The sequence below is a fragment of the Macrobrachium rosenbergii genome, chromosome 20, assembly GCF_040412425.1.
Source record: "Macrobrachium rosenbergii isolate ZJJX-2024 chromosome 20, ASM4041242v1, whole genome shotgun sequence".
In the NCBI taxonomy this organism is placed as follows: domain Eukaryota; kingdom Metazoa; phylum Arthropoda; class Malacostraca; order Decapoda; family Palaemonidae; genus Macrobrachium; species Macrobrachium rosenbergii.
The window spans coordinates 25,947,501-25,972,500 of record NC_089760.1 but is presented as its reverse complement, the minus strand read 5'-3'; the positions used below and the strand labels follow the sequence as shown (position 1 = coordinate 25,972,500).

At 33.0% G+C, this 25,000-nt stretch overlaps 1 protein-coding gene and 1 pseudogene across 6 annotated transcripts in view; one reads left to right on the top strand and one right to left on the bottom strand.

Annotated features, from left to right (window-relative positions):
- Positions 1-25,000, top strand: part of LOC136849162 (uncharacterized) — a 744,860-nt gene that overhangs the window by 262,280 nt on the left and 457,580 nt on the right. The window lies entirely within an intron of this gene.
- On the bottom strand, positions 22,453-24,605 carry LOC136848949 (uncharacterized; annotated as a pseudogene).

Here is a 25,000-nt window from a genome sequence, read left to right as displayed (position 1 = left end):
TCGTTAAGTCAGAGCTCATTATCCATCGTTTTCTAATGACAGTAATCTTCTTTTTCCCTCACTAATTATCTGTAAAATTCCTAATTGTGTTTGGTGTCCGTTTTCTTCCATGAGTTGTTGCCTCGAGTACTGATACACGGAAATAATTGTGTACCACTTCTAAAACTTTGATGATTTAGGGGATTTCGCGGAAAATAATCAGCGTCTTTCTTAGTTCCTGCCCTTCCTAAATTGCTAGTATAATTTCTGCTTCCTATTTGAGAACGAGGACTCAGTGCTAATTCAGTGGCCTTTATGGTTTTGTATCCACGGAACTCTTAGTACCTTTTATTTTGCGGTACATTTTCAGTTACGACAGTCCAACAATATGGACGTTGAGGAGTCATGGTTCCCCTTCTAATTAACCATGTTCCAGTTATGTGTGAATATATATGTGTGTGTGTATTTATTTATACAAGAGAGTCTTTACTGTATAACTATTGACACACAAGAACTATTAATGAAGTAGTGCTGATAAATATTAATATAGGTAGCCGTGTCACATTATCTTTTTTTATGATAAACTGGTATCCTGGCTTTATTAATCTTGTGTGTCGATAGTTATACAGTAAATATATCTAGGATATCGATGAAAGCAAATGATTTATTGAGAGAGAATATCTTCTACGAACGTTAATCGGTATTCTAGAAAAGACTGACTCATATGTCTGGTATACACATGCTGTTTGTTTTGCCATTTAACTTGAAACTAAGTTATCATAGCATGTACAATCTTCTGTGCCGTCCAAACAGATAACATTAGCATTGTAAAGGCAACTCTAAATTAGTAGTTCTCTATGTCAATAACCATTAGCATACTAGTCCGTTTGAATCTTCAGTGGGCACCTTTGAAATTACTTTGAATGTCAATACTGACTGCAATGGCTTCCTGAATTGTTGATAAGTTGCCTAGGACTTTCATGAATTAAACACTGGTACTCCGGCTTTCAGTGTACAAATAACTGATCTTCACGCTCACTAGTTATGCAGAGGATCTTACCGTGGCAAAATGAAAACTTTGGAAGTTGGAGGGTAGATTCAAATTGCTTGGTTACAGCAAAACATTTCACAGCGGTAGAATATTATGAAACTTTGAAAGGTAGGTCTGGTCTTCAGAAACTCAGTAGAAGTTCGGAATTGTTCACTGTATAAGTCATAAGGAAATAAAAGGGAGACAGAAGCACAAAGGCCAAGGATTGAATAGCTGATTTTGTTGGTGACACAAAAATTATTTTATTCATGAAGATCCTGTTCCCGCTCTGTCCGAAACTTTATCTGTGTCGGAATATGATTTAGACCTTATACTGCTACAGAGTCACTTTCTATCAGTTTCCCTGCAACTCTGGGCACGGTAATCCTCATGGTTACTTATTTATTTATTTATCTAGCGTTTTCACTTATTGCATTATATGCTGCACCAAATCTTTTCAACTTCAAATATGTAGAGACTGTTTGATAAATTATATTTGCAGAGCTATACTTATCGTTCTTTCTCTTGTCCTCATGATTTATTTCCAAGTAGGTTTTTTAAATCATTTACAGGATTAATTTCTTAAAGCCTGAATGTTCAGCGGTGGCTATTTATAACTTTTTGTGAACAGATCTATTGCTTTTCATTGGATATTGACGTAAATAAAAAAAGGGGTAAATCTTTTAAAAATCACATGTAAGATTTTTGCCGTTTGGAGATACTTCCGTTGTATTTAGTGATGTGTTTCTTTTTTTTTCTGCAGGAAATTACATTGAAATACTATGAAGTCTAATATCCGTTGCTCTAGGAAAGAATAAAGTAAAATTCTAGGAAATATATTAGATTTAACGCTATTATCTTTATGTAATTTTATATAGCTTTAAACTATATTAATTTTTTGTTGTTGTAATAGATATTTTTTATGAACTAACAGTTTTCGAATACGACGTAGTCCCTTTCCACCAAAGAGCTTTCTTTCCAGCCCCAATCTCTTTAACGGCGAAAAACAATAATTTTTACCGAGAAAAGGAGAAGGAAAATTCAGGATGAAGAAAATGGCCAGTGATGGCACCATCACTTCCTGTCCTAAGTCATATCGCTGGAATTTCGGAACAAAGTCTTGGGTCATATAATTTCATTATCCTACTTAGGCATTCTATTTTTTTTTATTTCTTTTACCATCTTGAGACTATTAAGCTTAATGCCATTAAGCTGCCGAGAGTGCTTCCCCCTCAGGGCAGGAGTGAGGTCGCAGATTGCATTAATTTCGTCCCTGTCACTCTCTGGGTCCTCAACTTCCCCACCTTTCTTTATCTTTCTTTTTGTCTGTAATTTTTATGCTTGGGACTACCCTATTATGAAAGGGATGAAAAGAAAAAGAAAATAATGTCGTAGCAGCGTCAATTAAATTATCGGAATTGATGTTTTTGTGTCTAGTTACCATTTCTTGAAATTAGACTTGCAATAAGATCACTTCTCTCTCTTCTCTTATATGCATTTTCTGCCTGAGGTTCCATCTGAGCCAGGTTTTCATCTATCCTTTCCCCAGCTATTTTCTAATTCTTCAAACAGCTCATCACGTTGCTACTTGCATAATTACAACTACGACTGGTTGCACTTCTCCCTTCTCATTACATCCTCAAAACAGCTTAGATTACAGCCCGACTATTGCAGGAAAATGCCCTGATTGACAAGAGTTTTCCTCCAAGCCACTGCGTGGGCAAGAGGTCAATTGTTCTACTGAATAAATACTTAATTACCAGTCTCTGTGTAAACATCTTTGTTTCATACAAGTTTAATTACTTGGGGTTAGGAAATGATTCGTTAGTGAGGAACTTGCTGTATGCGGACAGTTCCCTGGGACTTTTCTAAAATGGATTTACAGATAAAAGAAAAAGATAGAAAACAGTGATTCTGAATAACTATAGGGCTTTTCACATTTTCCATTCCACAAAACAACTGCATTTCTGTTTTGCTTCGTCAGCGAAGAACTCCACTTGTTTTGCTCGCTCATGACTCTTTGGTTAGATTACAGATCATTGCTAAGCCAATCGAATCAGTCAGTGTCCCTTTCAATTACCTTTCGTGGTTTCCCAGTGAATTTTTTTTTTGTTCAGCAAAGATAAATATTGAACAATCCCAGGCTCTAAATAGGAAGACTACCCATTTTCTGTGTTTAACGTAATAGATGAGATAGGCTATATTTTATTCAGTTTTCATTATATTCTAGGATTTTTTACTCCCTAGTATAAGAACAGACAGTTATACTGTATATATACATATAGATACAGTATATATATATACATATATATATATATATATATATATATATATATATATATATATATATATATATATATATATATATATATATATATAATATATATACATATATTTATGTATATATATACATACATACATACATACATACATACATACAACTGGGTGTCTGTTTCCTTACGGGTGAATGTTTATTTATATGATTTCTACAACGATTTTTTAAAATAACAACCTCAAAGCCCAAAATTCCAGCGTTTATTTGTAGCAATTATCTTGCGCTCCATTTAGCTCTTGTTAACTTCCATTTTGACATATCGGTGATCAGGGCCAATTAAAATGATTCTCCGGGTTCCCTTCAGGATACCAATTAATATCAGAGGAATTGTTGACTGCAAGTCCTAAAATGATAAGGTTTTCTGCTCTCTAAGGTGTTCTGCTCTCTCTCTCTCTCTCTCTCTCTCTCTCTCTCTCTCTCTCTCTCTCTCTCTCTCTCTCTCATGTCATATATTTTTTTACTTATCCAATCGATCTAACACTTTTACAGTTACGTCCATTCAAAATAAACACCATATAATCCAAATAGAAAGTCATAAGTCTTATAATATTTTTTCCAGTAAGTGACCTGTACCATATATATACATTCACATGAAAACACAGTTTCATAGTCTTAGATGCACGAAAGGCTCTGGAAGCTTATTTAACTTAATTCTCCAAGGAAGGGTGTTTCCTTACGCTCCAGCCACAAAATATATATCCAGTTAATAGCATTATTATCACATAAAAAGTTTTATGCAATCATTTCTGTTCTGTATTCTTTCATCTTTTATTTCAGTAATTCCATCGTGTCCTTTGGGTTTATGAAGTCAAAAGTTTCTTCACATCATTATGGTTAATTTCCTCCAACACACCGTCTATCATGATTCCTCATCCATCAGGAATTTTCCTAAAGTTTGTGTGTAAATTTCACTTGCCTGAGCAATGCGGGTGAGACTTTCATGGGCCAGTGTGGCGCAAATTTCTCTCTTTGGGGAATAGTAGAAATTTCAATAAAAACAAAATAAGGTTAGCTTCCAATGAGTCACTTAGAAAATTCTCTAAGAATGATATTGGATTTTCCGTGTACTTTCTATGTGATTTACTTTCATTTCGGAAAGATGGGTGGAAATCTTTCCAACATTGAGTCTTAAGTGAAATCAACTATAGATATCTTTGCGAATTATTTGTTTTAATATTTATGACTGATATACCAACCTTGACCAGAAAATATTTTCCTGCACAACACTTTATTTATCGTCTGTAATTTCAGGTAAAATAAATGAATTCAATTCCTTAGAAAAGCAGCTCAGTTCCCATTATGGTAAATATCCACATGGATATGCATTCGTAGTTGGCGGAAATGTTTCAACATTTCTAAAACTGTTCAGTATTTGTCATAATTATTATCAGTAGAGCGTGTTTATATTTTACTGTCTATTATGGTTCTTTCTTCTTAGAGACTTTTCAAAGAAAACCTATATAAAAAATAAGGACTCTAAAAGAAAAGGATTTTAATCGAACTGTCCCTTCAAGTCGAAAGCTTTTTTTTTTTTTTTTTTTTTTTTGAGATTTCTGGTCAAACGGTTCTCTGAGCCGACCCATTTTTCCTCCGGAATTTCCTTTTCCTTTTCCCCTTTCCTATTTCGCTTTCCCTCCTTTATGTCGAGCGTGCTATAGGGTTATATTACGAAGGACCTTTTCCGATAAGCCTCTTCTAGTACCTGGCCACACAATTCCGCAACGGTCATTGAAGATTTTTCACAATCTGGGAAAAATCTACCTACTATCTATCTATCATCTATCTATCTATCTATCTATCTATCTATGTCTGTCTATCTATCTGTCTATCTGTCTATCTATGTCTGTCTATCTATCTATCTATCTATCTATCTATCTATCTATCTTTCTATTTATCTATCAATATATATAAATATATATAAATATATATATATATATATATATATATATATATATATATATATATATATATATATATATATATATATATATATATATATATATATATATATATATATATATATATATATATTTTTTTTTTTTTTTTTTTATTGGGCACACAATACAGTCCTTAATTTCTCTGCATTTTAGTTACTACAATTATCCCAGGCGTTCTTTACCTACGCGTTTATTTCCTCCAGACAATCTACGTTTGGTGTCTGTGTTTATATTTTCTGCTGAATACCATTTTCCTTTTACCGTAAATCTTCATTTATCGTTTTGATATCTCGACCAACCACCGCTTAGATCCTAGTACTTTCCCTTCATCTTGAAGAGACAAAAACCCAGCAAATCTATCTATATTTAATCTTTCATACGACATTATTTTGTGAGAGAGTGGGTTTACCGTACATGAGGAAGCAAAACCCCTATGATTTATATGCAGGATGCTGATGCATATACTTCATTAAGGTATTTTTACATGGAAATTTCTACTAATAGCTAAGATGATAAAGGTATCACTACCATTTGCTTCACCCTTTTCACTATCCATCAGTGTCTGAATATTGGCAGTATCATAAGATCCAGTTTTGTCGGCCACACAAATTGTAATTGCGAGGCTACCTTAGTTGCAACACATCTTACTTCGCCACCTTCCATAATCACTATTTAAATGGGAAAGTTCCGTTGTCACTCATAATACCTTTGAATCTAGAATGATTTCGTCCAATATGCTTTGCCAAACGTTGCTAGCTGTATTGTTCCGAAGCGCCTTGATGTCACACTTCTCATTTCAAGATGTCTTTTATTGCATCCATTTAAAACCGTGGACAGTGTTCTAATATATATACTGTACTCAGTATATATATATATATATATATATATATATATATATATATATATATATATATATATATGTGTGTGTGTGTGTGTGTGTGTATGTATATATATATATATATATATATATATATATATATATATATATATATATATATATATATATATATATATATATATATATATATATATGTGTGTGTGTGTGTGGAGAGAATAGCAATTTCAATTCCTTTGATCTTTTGCCTACAGTTGCCTGAATTACATGGCTTATGTTTACGCATTTCTTTATACCTTTATTTCTTTCTTGTTACTTACTTGCTTTTTGCGCTTGCTTTTCATTCGTCCGTTTTTTATTCTAATTTGTGGTTAGCATAAAAAGTTAATGCTTTTTAAAGCTCGTTCCAATGTGAAATAATAATAATAATAATAATAATAATAATAATAATAATAATAATAATAATAATAATAATAATAATGGAGAACAAACCCACAGTTATGTAAATGTTCATATATTTAAAGATAGATCTGTACAGATAGCTTTCGGGAATCTGTACAGATCTAAGTTTAAATATATGTACATTTACATAACTGTGGATTTGTTTCTCCATGAAGACTCATACTACTGTGAGTATTTTTTAATAATAATAATAATCCAAACAGAGCACAAATGATATTCCTAAGTAAACAAACGGAACAGTTCATTTACTATTTCATTCCAAGTTACTGTGTCCCGGAGCTTCTCCAAATTCCTCCATTTACATATATGTTTATTTATACCCTCCTCTGTCTTCTCTGCCCGCTCTCGGGCACCAGATGAAGGGAGGCAATCCTTTCTCCTGACAACAGTGGTATATAGACATTTATGAATCAGAAAATACATATATATATTCTGTTCATTTAAATTCAAAGGTATCTCGAATACGGTATAGCCTATGGAATTTCATATTACAACCATCCCCTTTTGGTTGAAATCTACACTGTTCTGAATTATTCTGTGTATAATTTTGAAAGGGCACAATTGCGAAGGTTGATCAAAGGGCGTCTGAAATTAGTTTAAAAGTTACGGTTGAACAAAAACGCAATTCTAGACTTGTGATTACACTGTTTTTTATCATCTACGCCAGAAATAAAGTTTTAGTCCTTTTCAAGTATGAATTTAACACTAACTCCACTCTTACTTACATTTTCAAATACGATGACCATTTTCAACCTTTAGTATTTATAGTCTTTTGATGATATAAGTGATGAAGGGTTTGAGTATTAAATACTTCTTTGGCATTTTTTAAAGACATTTCAGATGTGGATGGTGTAATACAAAGGGCTTTTTCCTAATTATATAATACACATTTTCGATGGGGTGACGCCAGAAGGCATTACTTCTCCAGTTTCAAGGATATATTTTTTGGAAAATAGGTTGCACCCTCCCTCGTTTTTAGTTTTCTGTCAAAGAAAACTATTGTGACGGCTTTGTTTGTCCGTTGGCACTTTTTCTGTCCGCCCTCAGATCTTAAAAACTACCAAAGCTAGAGGGCTGCAAATTGATATGTTGATAATCCACTCTCCAATCATCAAACATACCAAAGTGCAACCCTCTAACCCAAGTAGTTTTTATTTTATTTAAGGTTAAAGTTAGCCGTAATCGTACTTCTGGTACCGCTGTAGGTACCAACAACACATGCCACCACCGGACCGTGGCTGAGTTTCATGGGCCGCGCATAAGAGTTTCATGGGCCGTGGCTGAGGCCACCATGGGACCGTGGCTGAGTTTCATGGGCCGCGGTTGAGAGTTTCATGGGCCGTGGCCTAGCGTTTCATACAGCATTATATTTTGTACAGAAAACTCGATTGCGCCGAAGAAACTTCGGCGTATTATTTACTCGTTCCTTATGCAAACACACACTTAATTACGCATTCCTAGATATCTTAATTGGCTTTCACTGCATATTCAGGCTTTGAATCAGTTTTCACATCCAAAATTAGGTACTCTTTTTCTTAGTAGAGTATATTCTATGTCAAATATGTGCCCTTTCTTAAAACAGACAATAACATGAAATATCGTTGGCTTTTATCTTCTTAAGTAGTTCCTCCGTAAAGGAGAAAAATTACCCACTCATCTTTTGTCTGGAATTGTTTTCATTGTATTTTTTAATTTCTTATAAGGGCAGAACTTTTTTATCTCTTTTAAGGGGTGATGATCAGGAAAAACTAATGCTTGAGTAATACTTCTACGAATATGTGACTAGAATATTTGTTTTCCTCATTCTTCTATATGCCGTGTAATTAATATTGAATAAAACACGAAGAACGAACACACACATATACTGTGTATATATATATATATATATATATATATATATATATATATATATATATATATATATATATATATATATATATATGTATATATATATATATTCAGAGTACATACATTTGCTATCCATGTAGACATCCCGGGATTATATATGTAATCAACGGATAGGTTTGCTTAAAAGCAAATGGATGTTACAGACTAAATACACACACAAAACAAAGCCATTACAACACCTTCTAAAAACATAACAAACATCTACGTCTCGAACTCTCGCCATTGCGCAATATCATCTCGCTGCTGGGAAGAAGGGCGTTGGGTCGGGTATGAACATGAAACATACGCTACCGGGGTCTAAAAATTCAGGTAAACAAAATCGAGACCACAAGACCCAAAGCCAAATCAAAAGTCCTTCAAAAGAAGGTATCGTCCTTACCCCATACAAAAAAAAAAAAAAAAATTATATTAAAAGAAGAAGTGTGTGTGTGTGTGTGTTTGTGTATGTATGTATACTATTTATAACATAAGATTTACATACATACATACATACATTTTATTGAATGTATATATATACTTACATATATATTTTTATAGACATGTTGTAAATCATCAATGATAACAACTGTAATTGGAATCATCTAATTGATTCTTGAAATGCAAATTCTTCATCGGAAACCCACAATGACCCCTGAAAAAATTAGGTAAACAAAACAACACAGACTACAGAAGAAGCAAAAAGGTGTATTCCCCCAGATATGAAAAAAAAAAAACTGCATTATATTCAAATGCAACCCATCGCATAGGTATCAAGAACTAAGCTAACAAGATTTACCAAGGAATTTTAATTGAATGGTGAAAGGACTGTTGTTGCGCATTTTTATAGGATGTTGAAACGTCAATGCAATACATCGAAAATTTAATTATTTTGCATATCTATATATTCCTCTAACTTTTGTCATAATGTTTTATATATATATATATATATATATATATATATATATATATATATATACTGTGAGTGTATGATAATATATATATATATATATATATAATATATATATAAATATATTTGTATATATATATATATATATATATAATTTTGTATAATATATATATATATATATATATAATACATATATATATGTGACTATAGTGTGTGAAAATGAAATGCAATGAATAAAAAATTTCACTATTTTGCATAGCATCTCTATATATTCGTCTAACTTTTTGTCATAATAATGTTATTATATATATATATATATATATATATATATATATATATATATATATATATATATATATATATATATATATATATATATATATATATATATATATATATATATATATATATATATATAAGCAAATCCACAGGAAAATGGCAGCCAGAAGTTCAGTACTGAACTTCTGCCTGTCATTTTCCTGTGGTATTCTCCTATATACCGAAGTCACGTGCATCTATTGTGATTTTTTAAGCATATATATATACATATATGCATATATATATATATATATATATATATATATATATATATATATATATATATATATATATATATATATACATCATACTTCTTAACTTAGCATAAAGAAATATATATATACATCATACTTCGATTAGCATAAAGAAAAATAATTTATTTTGCGTGAAATTGTAAGAATGCTTTTCAAAAATAACTAAATCCAAATTAATAGAACAGCTGAAAATCACACAAAAAAGTATTTTAACTCCTATCAAGGAATAAGAAGAAAATCATCCCCTTCAAACAACCGGGAAAAATCTTTCCATTTTGGCTAAGCCGCAGGAGAAAAATATTTTTATCTAGGTCAGACAAGAGAGGAATATTTTCATCTGGATCAAACAACGAAGGAAATAGAACACTGAGCCTCCGAAAAACAGGTTTAAAAGTGAGGCATCCCACTTTCTTTATATATTTGAGGGATAACCGGTTCATTAAAAAAGAATATGAGATCAAAAGAACCGACCCCCTAGTTGGAAAAATAGAAAAAATAAAAGTGGATTTAGCACTAATGAAAAAAGGAAAAATGAACTTGCTATGGATTCCTGTGGCCAGGAAAGTGATAGGATAGAATAAGCAAGAATTCCGGTTGTGAGGACCCACCACGGGAAATTAGATTTTCACGAGTTTCCTTGACGATTGGGTCAAAGGTTTCAGTCTAGTTGAATAAAGATGGTGGTGAGTTTTCTTAAGCATACCAATAGCGGTTGACGGAGGCCTAATTTGAGCTGTTACCATTTCCTAAAAGTGTTATTAAATTTGCATAGATTGTGAAGCACAGAAGAGCATTAATTCCCCGGATAACAACAAATATTTAATGGCAATATGGAAAAGTTCGTAAATTACGTCAACTATCAAGTGCGTAAGAGGCAGACTTCACTGTACTTCCACAATATCCATTACTACTGCAAACTGACACATCGCTGGCATCTGTCATCCCCGGAAACTAACAATTTAACCTTAAATTAGTTAATATGTGTTTGTCGATTTCATTTATTTTCGTATGTTTTTCTTTGATCAATAACATAATTTTATACTTTATTAATGTAAAAACCAGTGGGTATGGAATTAAAATGTTTTTATCTAGCTCAGATCCAAGCGAAAAAAAAATTAATGGAAAAGTGTGGGGTTATCAAAGACAGAAGTGAATGAATTGCAGCTGAAAGAGGGAAATCGATAAAATTCAGGAGAAAGAACTTTACATGAATTGATATTTGTCTTTATCCTACGTAATATACGTACATACCCAAACGCTACCGCGCCCTCGCTCACACACACCCAGACACAAACACACACACACACACACACACACACACACACACACACACACACACACATATATATATATATATATATATATATATATATATATATATATATATATATATATATATATATATATATAATAATTCGAAAAGGAAATTCAGTAAGGAAAAGATACTTTCATATATGAACAGAGAATGAAAGCAAAATAAATCCGTGTACGTCAAACAGAAAGAAAGCAGGTTTCATGCAGGTCTCGGAAAAAAAAGGAGAGATATTTTCAGTCGTGTTAAACAAGAGGAAAATAAATTTGAGATATACTTCATGCTTTTACACCTTTAAAGTGGCGCAAAATGCTATTATACTCGTACATAACAGACCCACTCTGAAAACACACACACACACGGCAAAGGGATGAGGGTAAAAATAAACCTGAAAAAAAACTGCAGATTGTCGATTAATCTCAGAAACGACGGACAGATGATGAAAGAAGACTTCTCCATGACATTCCATTTATTCGATTAATTTGTTCTGTTTTTTTTCTTTCCGAGCAACTGAATCGAAGGGTAAAGGCACTCTCATTTTTCCAGATCAACATTAATAATCTAGAGAGCTCAAATGAAAATCATTGTTATGACTGTATATACAGTATATCTATAGACACATACTGTATATATACATTTATATATATAAGTGTGTGTATATATATATATATATATATATATATATATATATATATATATATATATATATATATATATATATATGTATACATATATATATATAATATATACACACATATGTGTGTGTGTGTATGTATATATATACACACACACACACATATATATATATATATATATATATATATATATATATATATATATATATATATATACACACAGAAACAATCTTTAAGCTACAAATGTCGTTTAATATCCAACTCGCGCGATTGCGGAAGTATCACAGAAGGGGAATTATAAGTGATAAATGGTATGATATCTAAGTGACTTGAACACTCGACAGTACAGTACAACCAACGACGTCGACTGGAAGTCGTTGGTTGTACTGTCGAGAGTTCAGGTCGCATAGGTACCACACCACTTATCACTTATAATTCCCTTTCGGTGATATTCCCGCACGAGCGTGAATTGGATATTAAACTTCATTTGCAGCTTAATGAAATCACGATGATGTGATAAAATTCATATATATATATATATATATATATATATATATATATATATATATATATATATATATATATATATATATATATATATATATGCTAATACATTTTCAACATACTAAATTGACTTGTTTAAAGCGTTTGCTTTCACATGTATTCTTTTCTTCTTCAGGACTCCATTTTATGAAATAGCTTTACCTATCTATTCATGTTTGTTTTCCTTGGCATATTGATGTTTCTCTCTCTCTCTCTCTCTCTCTCTCTCTCTCTCTCTCTCTCTCTCTCTCTCTCTCTCTCTCTCTCTCCCCGAGGACGCACTAGCAAATTTCACTGCATAATCAAACGTAAGTCTTGTTGTTGAACTTATGCATACAAGTCTTATATCTACCGAATTCAGACACATTTCGCACTTTACTTAGGATTATAACCCTTTTTTTCGTTCAGATACCAACATGAGAAGGAAAAGATTCAGAAGGTGTATTGTAAATAATATTGAATTAAATTGCTCTCTGTCCAAAGCAGAACCTTATCATGCATTAACATTTTAATATGTAAATGACGGTATTTGACAGTGATTTACATATTAAAAGCGCTTCACTTTTCCCAAAACGATTACTCGAGGGGAGAGAGATCAGGAGAGAGAGAGAGAGAAAAAAATTAGTTAATATTCCAAGGAGAAACAAAAGGTAGCAAGGGGCGTTATGTCTTCGCTGACATTATCACTTCAGTATATATAACCATATTACTGGATCAGTTCCCTTATCGTAAATGAAATTTCATTTAAGGGTTTTCTTTGGCAAATGGATGCGAAATTTTCTGTTATGTCTGTAGGTTTGAAAGTTAGGTGATTGACCTGTGTTGCTATTAAAATGTTAACAGCCAAGTTATGTTTGCAATGATTTTTATTTATTATAACATGCAAAAGAAAAATAAGATTGTATTTCTCTGTTTATACCCAGAAAAGAAAAATAAGATTGTATTTCTCTGTTTACACCCAAAAAATGCAATACTACTCCATATTCACACTGAAATTATAGCAAATAGTTTGAAGCGCTCTTAACTGTCATTCAGCACTCATTCTATAATATTTTTCATTCATATTTTTCTTTTTTACCATGAACTAGATTTATTAAAATTATTTATAATCTATCTCTATCCTAATATTTGTATCCAGATCCTTAACTAGTCTTCATAACTTCACATACGAAATAAAATACAAAAATGAATAAAAAACTACATATGCATTTTGGATGTAAAACGTTCTAACAAGAAAAAAAAATTCTTTTCGTCCTTTGAAAAACTTTTGTCATAGATTGTTAAAAGATAACTCGAAAAGTTACCATAGTTTAATATCTCCATCAAAAGAGCAAAATGAAATAGCCGAGTTTCTCAAAGTTTTCTGTCTTAATCTTCGGGGCTAAATCAGTTAGGTTCAGTTATACGCCACAGTCCTATTATATGAAAGTAGTGCACTGGGAAGAGAAAGTTTTGTTGGATGGATAGGCCTCGTAATAAAAAAAAAGGTGGGGGGAGGGTCTCCAGGAGCCTTTCAGAATTAGTTTGGAAAGTGGTGGTTATGTATTAAATAATATTTCCTCCTCTGTTTTGTGCAAATTGTTTGAAGGTTTTATTGTGTTTTCTTCATAGAGCATCGCCTGTGATTTGTTTAATTTATGGAGGAAGGATTATATTTTGTTGCCTAATTACGCACTGGAGCTTGTACATATAGTTAATATTTACTCTGTTCTTATTTTTCTCTCTAATGCTTTACTAAGTATGAGATTTGAAGTAGGCTATTTAATTTAAAAATAAAACTTCCTAGTTTGTATAAAAAAATCACTAAATAGAAAATACTTTTACAGAAGAATAATAGATTTTTATAACCATAATGAATTAAAAATTTTCGTTTTCACAAATACACATTTATCTTTTTGCAAATAAGATAAAGACAACAATTATCCATCATGTTCTGCAAAATTGTTAAAATAAATGTATCACATGTGAAAATAAATCATCGACCTCGTACTTTCGTTTTGGTAAAAGAAACTTTAAGTTGAATTTCCACGGGTTTCTGGAACACCACGAGAGAAACTCATGAAAAATAGAAGGAACAAGGAGCAGTTACAGGGAAAGATGCGGCTTTTATAACTTGCGCCATGAATAGGCAAGAGAGGAAAACTGAGGAATGTCTGTGGTGAAAGGGAGAAAAGGAGATGAATAAGACCGCTGTTGTATTTTTAAAACGACCTTTAAGATACAAAATTAATTAATCGAATTTTTTTGAGGAAGCCGTTCAAAGTACACAAAACAATTCTTATATATATATATATATATATATATATATATATATATATATATATATATATATATATATATATATATATATATATATATATATATATAGTTCTTCACTAGAAGGTTGGGTACAGCTCTCGGCTAGCACGCTGTTGGCCCAGCGTTCGACTCTCCGACCGGCCACTGAAGAATTAGAGGAATTTATTTCTGGTGATAGAAATCCATTTCTCGCCATAATGTGGTTCGGATTCCACAATAAGCTGTAGGTCCCGTTGCTAGGTAACCAGTTGGTTCTTAGCCACGCAAATTAAGTCTAATCCTTCGGGCCAGCCCTAGGAGAGCTGTTAATCAGCTCAGTGGTCTGGTTAAACTAAGATATAATATATATATATATATATATATATATATATATATATATATATATATATAATATATATATATATTATATATATATATATATATATATATATATATATATATATATATATATATATATATATATATATATATATATATATATACATACACACACACACACACAGAGGTAGAGAGACAGCTTAATGCATGTAGACACAATGCTACCAAACTTTCTTATTCACCAGTTTGGTATAGATAAAACCTATTTTAAAGGAGAAAAAATTAGACTCTAAATACAAAAGTAAGATTCTGTTTAAAAGGACATTTGATATACAAGGAAAAAGAAGAAACTGAAGGGAAAATAGTCTAGGAAATTAAAAAGGAAGTGGGGAGAGGAATAAATTAAGAGAGAAAAGACCTGAACAAGAAAGCGAATAAGGCCAAATCGGCAAAGAATCCTTTTATAACAAGGAGTTGCTTTCAGTTATGTAAACAAAGCCTGAGGTGAGAATTCTCCGCAGGCAGTCTTGTCTTTTCCTCTCCGGCTCCCAGCTCTCAAGGCGAGTGTCTTCACTCTAGTTCTCAAGAGCCACACAAATTTTGCTATAAAGGCATATGAAGTTCAAGGTTCAAACGAACTAAAATATAAGTGAGTTTCTCACAGAAAGTAACTTCTTTACTTTCTTTGAAAAATTTCACTCATCTCTTTCTCTCTGTCTGTCTTTTTGACTGTGTCTCTACACGCATGCACCCAACCACAGCACACACACACACACACACACACACACACACACACACACACACACACACACACACATATATATATATATATATATATATATATATATATATATATATATATATACTATATGTATATATATATATATATATATATATATATATATATATATATATATATATAGATAGATAGATAGATAGATGTAGAGAAATAGGCATGGGCAGGTATATATAGATATATACATATATTAGTTTATAAAATATACATACATAAATATATATATATATATATATATATATATATATATATATATATATATATATATATATATATATATATATATATGTATATATATATATGTATATATATACATACTGTATATATATATATATATATATATATATATATATATATATATATATATATATATATATATATATATCTCAAGCCACAATTCACTACACCTCGGTAATAAAGTGTTATTATAGATGAAAAATTTATCGTTCAAACTTATATCTCAAAGGCAAAAAGAATACCTGACATTCAATCATCTGTTTGCCAAATAAAGCTTTTGTTAAATCTGACAGTGTTTTATCACCTAATCTTTAGGCATTAATGCAGACATACAAAATGCCTTTGATCAACAATCACGATTGTGACTTTGTACAGACCTAGCTTCAATTAAAAATATACGTTCCCTCTTTTCCTGTCCCTTTTTGAAGCCAGGACCGACCACGCATACAAAGCTCTCCTCACTGTGATCTCATCGATAGCTATATCGCTTTGATTTTCCGAAGTTACTTGCAAACTTTAGGCGATCCTCTGAAGCCAATATCGCAAAAGCAATCAACAGATTTAACATTCTCTGCAACATGTCCAAACGTGAAGGGGTTGAAAGCAAAATGAGTATTTTCATGCTAAAGTATTAAACTCTGGAATTTGAGTTCAAGGTGAAAACTCTTTTAAGTTTTGATTGTAATTACGTATGAGCCTGGACGCTTTACAGTATTACAACTACGCAACAACAACAACGACAAATGCTACTACTACTACTACTACTACTACTACTACTACTACTACTACGATTCCTTAATAACTGTAATTTTAATATTCAGCCAACGAAGACTCTTAACATCACGTTTATTCACACCGATTGATACGTTGGCGCCTGTAAACATTGATGTAAACGGAAGATATGTGAGGACATTTGGACCGGATGGAAAATGTATTGAGATCTACATGACGGTGGGGTCTTGCCAAGCATAAAAAAAAAAAAAACTATATTGCTGAGTCCAGAAAGGTCGACCTTTTGCTGTCTACGATTTGTCGCGCCAAACCACCCTGACCATTGCGTTCATTTTGGTGTTTACAGAGACTAAAATAAAGAGGGATTCCCCAAGAATAAAGTATCTTGAAACATAAATATTACCTTGCTAAGACCGGTTGTAAACTCCGTTCTGTCGTTCATTAAGAAAAAAAAATGTGGTCAGGAGGCATTATTTTGTCTGCTAAAACCTGAGAAGACAGTAGTAGTTAGATATGTATTGCCTGTAGTACTATCACCACATTCCCAGAATAACTAGACTTCACTTTGACTTATTAATGTTCACTGTGGTTTCTTTCTCTTCTAGTTCAAAAAAGATTACATAAAATACGGAATGAAAGATGACAAAAACAATTCTTGCTTGACTGCAATGTATGATACAGGCGGTACATACATATGCGTTTTGCCATGAATTTGAGTAATGAACCTAATAGTATAATTATAATTTCATTTATCAGAAAACATACGTTTATTTTCTTAGAATTCCTGCCAGTTTGATATTATTTGTATAATTTACATTTCATGCACACCTGAATCCAGTGAAAGTTCAAACAGCACGTTTTGGGAAAGAATATTCTTTTATAATTACAAAGCGAAATGTAAAATAATAAAGCATTATGAAATAAAAATTGACTAAACATTATGATAATCTATTTTGATTTTAGATATAATACCTCCTTCTAGGCTTTTACTTTTTCCACTTGTTTTTCCCTTTTTTTATTTCTCTTCTGAAACGTTTCATTTTTCAGTGCAAGTGATTATTATTTTTTTTTTAGTATAAAGCCCTCACTCCAAACTTTTATATTTTTATACCTCTTTTAAATTCCCTTTTAAAAACGTTTAATTTTTCTGTAAGAGTAATTTTTACTGAATGTGTCTTTTGACGTTGCGTTGCGAAACCTACAGTTAAAAATTTGGGCCAATTACCAAAAGATTATTTGAAAAATCCAATGACCTTTTAAAACCCACACCTCGATCGTAAATTATTTTTCGATTTTTTTAAATTGGAAGTCGACATTTTTTCGTAATTTTTGTGACCTGAAAGATCAAAGAGAACATTTTAAGAAAAATTAAATAGAATTAAAACGATTTTGGTAAACTTTCAAAATATATATTAGTTAGTATCACACGATTTCTGATTACAACACTTTATTTTTCTTTATCGTTTATTTTGCTGTTCTGGTTGTAGTTGAAATTCAGTTGTTTGTAAGTTTGTGCGTTATTTTGAGTAATATTGGGAGGAAACCAGTGGAAAGAGAGACAGAAAGGCAGTCAGATAGAAATGCAATTTAACTCCATAGGTCAAAATTGTAATTGCGGAAGTAGCTATTTGTCCTGCAGTAATGGTAGCGAATGTATCTGATAAAAGCTGAAAAGGACTACACGTTGATAAACGAGAGAAGTTGCATATCGTGATCATTCAGTATATTAGGCAGACTGTGAAAGGGAATAGAATGAGGAATATAAAGGCGGAATACCTGATATGAAGGTAATATAAACGTTGAAAATGCAACTCGGTAATGAGAGTAATGAGTGAGATGTAAAGCAGACGGGAAATAAAAACTCTTACAATTCTCTCTTCCTCTCTCTCACATCATTACTGAAGGTTCTTTGCAGCGTGCCTTCGGCCCCTAGCTGCAACCCCTTTCGTTCCTTTTACTGTACCTCCTTTCATATTCTCTTTCTTCCATCTTACTTTCCACCCTTTTCTTAACAATTGATTCATAGTGCAACCGCTAGGTTTTCCTCCTGTTACACCTTTCAAACTTTTATTGCCAATTTCCGTTTGAGCACTAAATGACCTCAATGGTCCCAGTGCTTGGCCTTTGGCCTAAATTCTATAATCAGTTCAATTCTCTCTCTCTCTCTCTCTCTCTCTCTCTCTCTCTCTCTCTCTCTCTCTCTCTCTCTCTCTCTCTCTCTCTCTCTCCCCGTGATCATTTTATTGCCAATTTCCGTTTGAGCACTAAATGACCTCATTGGTCCCAGTGCTTGGCCTTTGGCCTAAATTCTATAATCAATTCAATTCTCTCTCTCTCTCTCTCTCTCTCTCTCTCTCTCTCTCTCTCTCTCTCTCTCTCTCTCTCTCTCCCCGTGATCAAGTAGAGTACACCATTACTCCCGTCTAATCTCTAAGGCATTAGAACTTCCAAAAACTAATTTCACATTTTCCAATCGCCTTGTGATTCCGGTTTCCATCAGCTATATATCCTCTCTCACCATTTTCCTTCTCTAATCGTCCATCTTCGTTCGTCCTTCTCAAAACTCTTTCGCTCGACTGCCAGATAAATCCCCATAGTTTCCCAATAAAGTTTTGCAATCATCCTTCAGTCTCTGGAGAAGAAATGAGAACAATTTTCGCTACATTTTTACACTTGCCATTTTCAGCTGAAAGAATCATCATCCAAACATCATTGAAGAAATATATTTTGAGTTTTACTCTTCCGGGCATTAATACTGCTATAGCGACCAAATGGACAGAAATTTATTATGGAACCTTATAGTTGAAGCCCAAGGAAGGACAATAGAGAGAGAGAGTAATTTTCTCAATAACTTTTGTAAAAATACCCTTTAAATGTGTTATTCTGTATAAATATCGAGATACGTGGGCATCATGAGACACTAAAGTCATTTTATCTCTTTCGGTGAAAACTGGTGAGATTTCAATAAAAGAAATATTGCCAACAACCAGCATCAACCCCAGATCTTTCTCTGGCCCTGACGTCTCGGTCGAACAAGTCAGATTAGCAGCTTGGGAAACTCTCGGCGTTTTCGTTTTTGTGTTATCTGGATGTTGAAGTTTTCTAGGTTTTCTTTGGTAAATTAGTAAATATACAAAAAAATAGATGAAGTTGCAGATATGATGAAGAATAGATTTTATTGCTAACCCAGCAACAGGAATGATGATATTTTAAACGGTTTTGTGGACCAGTTACCGGAATGACCATAGCTACAATGATACCACATGAAAATAAGTATACGAATTTATTTTCAAGTTCAATGTATCCTTTTGACTTTCAAATTTTATTTTCACTATGTCAGTCTTCCTTCCTTAAGCCTTATACCCTTCTATTCAGTGAGATGAAAGACGTTTGTTTTTTTCTGGGCTTAAGCATCACCTTTTCCCTTTCTTTTTCGTTGAGCTGCAGCTGGATAGGGCCTTAGGTAATCCGTCTCACGGGGCTCTGAATGTATAAAAGAAATATGGGGCAGTCTTTTCCTATCCTCCACCTTTCTTTTCATGTATCAGGGAGTATGCACACAACAAGCAAAACAAATATGTGTCACTTCATTGTAATAAATTGTTTCAGAAACATTTTAACTTAATGTATGAAAACAAATAACTTTAAACCAATGCTGGCTTGCATAGAAACAAAATTCTCGTTTTTTTTTAGAATATCTCCAAAATATTTTATGATTAGGAAATTTAGTACTTATAATTTCAGTGTAAATGCTAAGATATTGTATGATGATGCAGGAACTGATAACCTAGCTCCTGTGTCAGTGACAATTTTCAGCGGCAGACGAGTGTGTGTGAAATATGAGTAAAACAGATATATGATGCCGCTCTGTAGAAATGTAATAAAAAGGGATTTCACTATCTTAAATGGGGATTTTTAGTGATGTAAAGAAACCGATTGCCATCGGTAGCTACGGCCACGCAGATACACAAACTAAGAGAGAGAGAGAGAGAATCAGGGTATGATCAGAATTCTCAGTAAGGGATCAACAGCGCTCTTGAGGACTACCGAAATTCTCTTCACCATTTCTGGTCACGTTTCACCATACAAAAATAAAGAAAAAAAAAGGAATTCATGGATAAAGGCCTTACAGTGGTTAGTTTTTCCACAATAGCCAGAGTCAATATGTGTGAGAAAAGAATTAGCGGAAGCATACCAAAAGGGAGGAATTAAGTGCGCATGTAATGAATAAGCAGCTTGTAATAGCTAGAAATATATTATATATATACATATATCTATGTATTTATATGTATGTATATATATATATATATATATATATATATATATATATATATATATATATATATATACTATGAGATTCAGAGGCGTCGTGCACGGTTTTTTTATTTGACTCCTTATCAAAGAATCGGATGAAGGTGAAAGTTGGCATATGAATATTTCACAACCATACATTTTATTTTCTAACATCATCTTGTACCTATGACTTATAGTTTTAGCTGATCATAGAAGAACACACCACTTTCTGTAGTCAGAGACATTAAAAAGTCATTCATGGCTTAGAAGACAGTAATGACGTTTACCTGTGACGTTACAAATGGCTCCACCCTCTAAGCTACGTCATAATTCAGGATAATACTGAATTATCTCATGAAGTTTAAGAATTGAATTACTGACGATGAAAATACATTTCTCAAGTAGTTGCAAAAGATGCTAAATGATCACCAATGATCAAATAAATAAACCTGAAGGCCAAAATTATACATTCTGCTACTATTACTACCACTATTGCTGTATTTCCACGGCAGCATAGATGCCCCGCCCACATCAGAATCTTTCAGCTATTCATAAAGACTTTGCAAATGTTTCTTTATTGTGTAATGGGTCCTGGCCTCCCAGAATTCCGGGTTTTCATTTGAGAAATGTATAAAGTAATTTTCCAAGTTAAATATGCAGTATTGCAAATGAGGGAACAAACTCATGCATTCAGGGGAAGGAGTCCTGTCAAAAGAAGCAGTGACTGAAATGTCGTAAGTTTTGGTAAGTTTTCAGCAGTTCTCATCCAGGCAAATAAATGAAAGTTCATACCGTTATAGCCTTGGACATCACATATTCGATTTATTATCTATATGTAACTATGTTTTACTTTATTGTAATAAAAATCATCATTTCTATTGGCGATGGAGCTGAGCATTATTACCCTTATGAAACAGTACTATATGGCACAAACCTGAGAAAGAACGTGCGAGCGAATGTTTTGTTTTATTTTTTGGTATTTAGAGTTTCGTTATTCATTTCGTTTTTCATTTTAAATTTTTCTTTTAGCCTTTTATCTTATTTCATTTTACTTATCCTTAATTCATGGGTGACAGGGCATGACAATGGGTAGACATGCCAGTTCCAGTCACCCTCAAGCATATATAATTACCGATTATCGTAGGAAACGTAGCTGACCTGGAGGAAATCAGCGATGACTCTGAGGGGAACAAGGGTTGCCATCGTTCCCTTTTTCCTCTATCATTGTTACTATTGGTGTGGGTATATCTTAAAAATATTTCAAATGAAATGTATTTTACTTTTACTCTGTGTATTTGTAATTCCCCTTTAAATGTACAAATGAAACACCAAAACTATTCATAATCTATTTACAAATCACAATCATCATCACTATCAAGGAAAAGATCATCATCATCCTCATCATCACTGACTAAATTAATGATGACTGGATCCACGTAAGTCTCCCGGATGTTGTCCAATTCCCAGTACTCCTCCTCAAAATGACGTGATAGTCTAACTGCTCCTGCCCACACTTCCGGGGTAGCAGAAAGCCTTGCCTCCTCCAACCTGGCCTGCAAGTCAGACCGCGTAAATCGACGGAGCGATGAACGCACTTGCCTCTTCATATGACCCCACACCTGTTCAATGGCGTTGAGCTCTGGGTGAGCGGGTGCCAAGCGCACAACTTCGTGGCCCCACTCCCGGATGATGTTATCCACCACATATCTCCTTTCCGGACGATTCTTTTGGCAAACGAGCAACAGCTCAGATTTTGTGGCCAAAGGTGGGAACGATATCCTACGCTGCTCCAGCCACCTGTCGAGAAAAGTTAATTAATCATTATTAGAGTGAAATAGACCATAGAATGCTAATTTACATACCGTTATTACTGTATCATTAAACTATGATTTGATATTGTTTCCATCAAGAATAATTTACTGACTTCACACAGTTAATAGAATATTGAATCATATGAAATTTCCAGTCAAGTCATTAACTTTAATGCGTGTGTATACGTATTTCATGATGTCTATATATATATAATATATATATATATATATATATATATATATATATATATATATATATATATATATATATATATATATATATATATATTGTGATTTATTGTAATTACCTTACGAGATCCGCCTTTCTGTTTTGCTGACGTAGGGCATCGACTCTCCTCGGTTAGTGTGCTGTGATATGGTGCATTATCTAGCACAAGAACCGATGGCTCCAGGAGGGACGGTAGAAGCTGTGTCGTAAGCCACTGTTCGAACAATTTGGCATTCATTTCGCCATGATAATCTCCTTGATTGGACTTAGCGGGTAGCACAGATACGAGCCTTCAATGAAGCCTTCATTGGTGCCAGCAGCTACCACCACAAATCGTTCACCTTCTCCTGGAGGGACCTGACGGCTGTAAGAGGGACTGGTGATATCCTGCGTGGTGTCTGCCCATTTCCTGCTATGGGTCATTCTAGTGGTGAACCAAGTTTCATCAACGTACACCACCTTCCTTCCGTCCTCCCTGAGGCGTCGTAGATCCCGTAGAGCATTAATTCGGCGGCAAATTATATCCAGAGACTCCTTCCTCACATACATTTTCCGTTGTGTAGTTTTATACTTGAATCCCAGAGAATGCAGGAGGCGGATTACTGAACTCGGTGATGTCCTTTCTGAGATAATGCCAGCTGTTTTAAGGTCCATTGTTAGAGAGCCAACCGTAAAATACTCCTTCTCATCAAAGTTTCTGTGGATAAAGCGACGAATCGCACCAACAGTAAAGTTATCAAAGGCGGATGGTGCTGATGAAACTGGTGTTACTGACGATGGTGAATGACATGAACTGGAGGTACGGAGGCTGACTTTGGCCCTTACTGCCCCTGCAGTCATGCCCAAAACTTGTCCAACGCGGTCATAAGGCCTTAAAGGACAGAAAAGAATATATATAATTATATATATATATATATATATATATATATATATATATATATATATATATATATATATATATATATATATATTAAAGCAATTATACATTGATTATGAAAACAACAAATCTTAAATCAGATGGTCCATTGCTGTACTGATAACTTGAATACATTACTGGTTGTATTTAGCTTTCCCAAAAATCTTCTCAGAACAATAATAATTCTATAAAGACTGAACAATCCTTTTACACCTCTCTCTCTCTCTCTCTCTCTCTCTCTCTCTCTCTCTCTCTCTCTCTCTCTCTCTCTCTCTCTCTCTCTCTCTCTATTGCTTTCTCTCTTCACTACATAATGGGTACTCAATGGAAATGTTCACAATTCAAAAAGGCATTGCAATAGTTATATTTTTTTCGCAAAATAAAAATCAGACTGGAAGTAATTACGTAATCTGAAATCGATTTCTTACCTGTTCAAGGAGTAGTAAGTACCACGGTTTTTCTCTCCCGTATACAAGGTTGCAAGCCGCAAGGCAAATGCAGTTTTGCAACCACGGGGACAATTCCAAATCTTATTAGCCATTCTTTGATCTTTGACAGGTAAGGGTTTAAAGCTGACGAAACCAAGTGAATGAGTTTGTAAGGTTTATGGGCGGGACTAAATTCGTCATAGATTGTTTACTCTACCTACGTCATAAACGTTTGAGGATCCTTGCCACGTATATCCCTGGATACGGCATTGGCAAACCAATTTTACTTTATAAAAATGAAAACTATCGAATTTCATTACTAGATATATTTCTCGATATATTTGTATGGTTGTGAAATATTAATATGCCAACTTTCACCTTCATCTGATTCTTTGATAAGGAGTAAAATAAAAAAAACCGTGCACGACGCCTCTGAATCTCATAGTATATATATATATATATATATATATATATATATATATATATATTTATGTATGTATGTATGTCT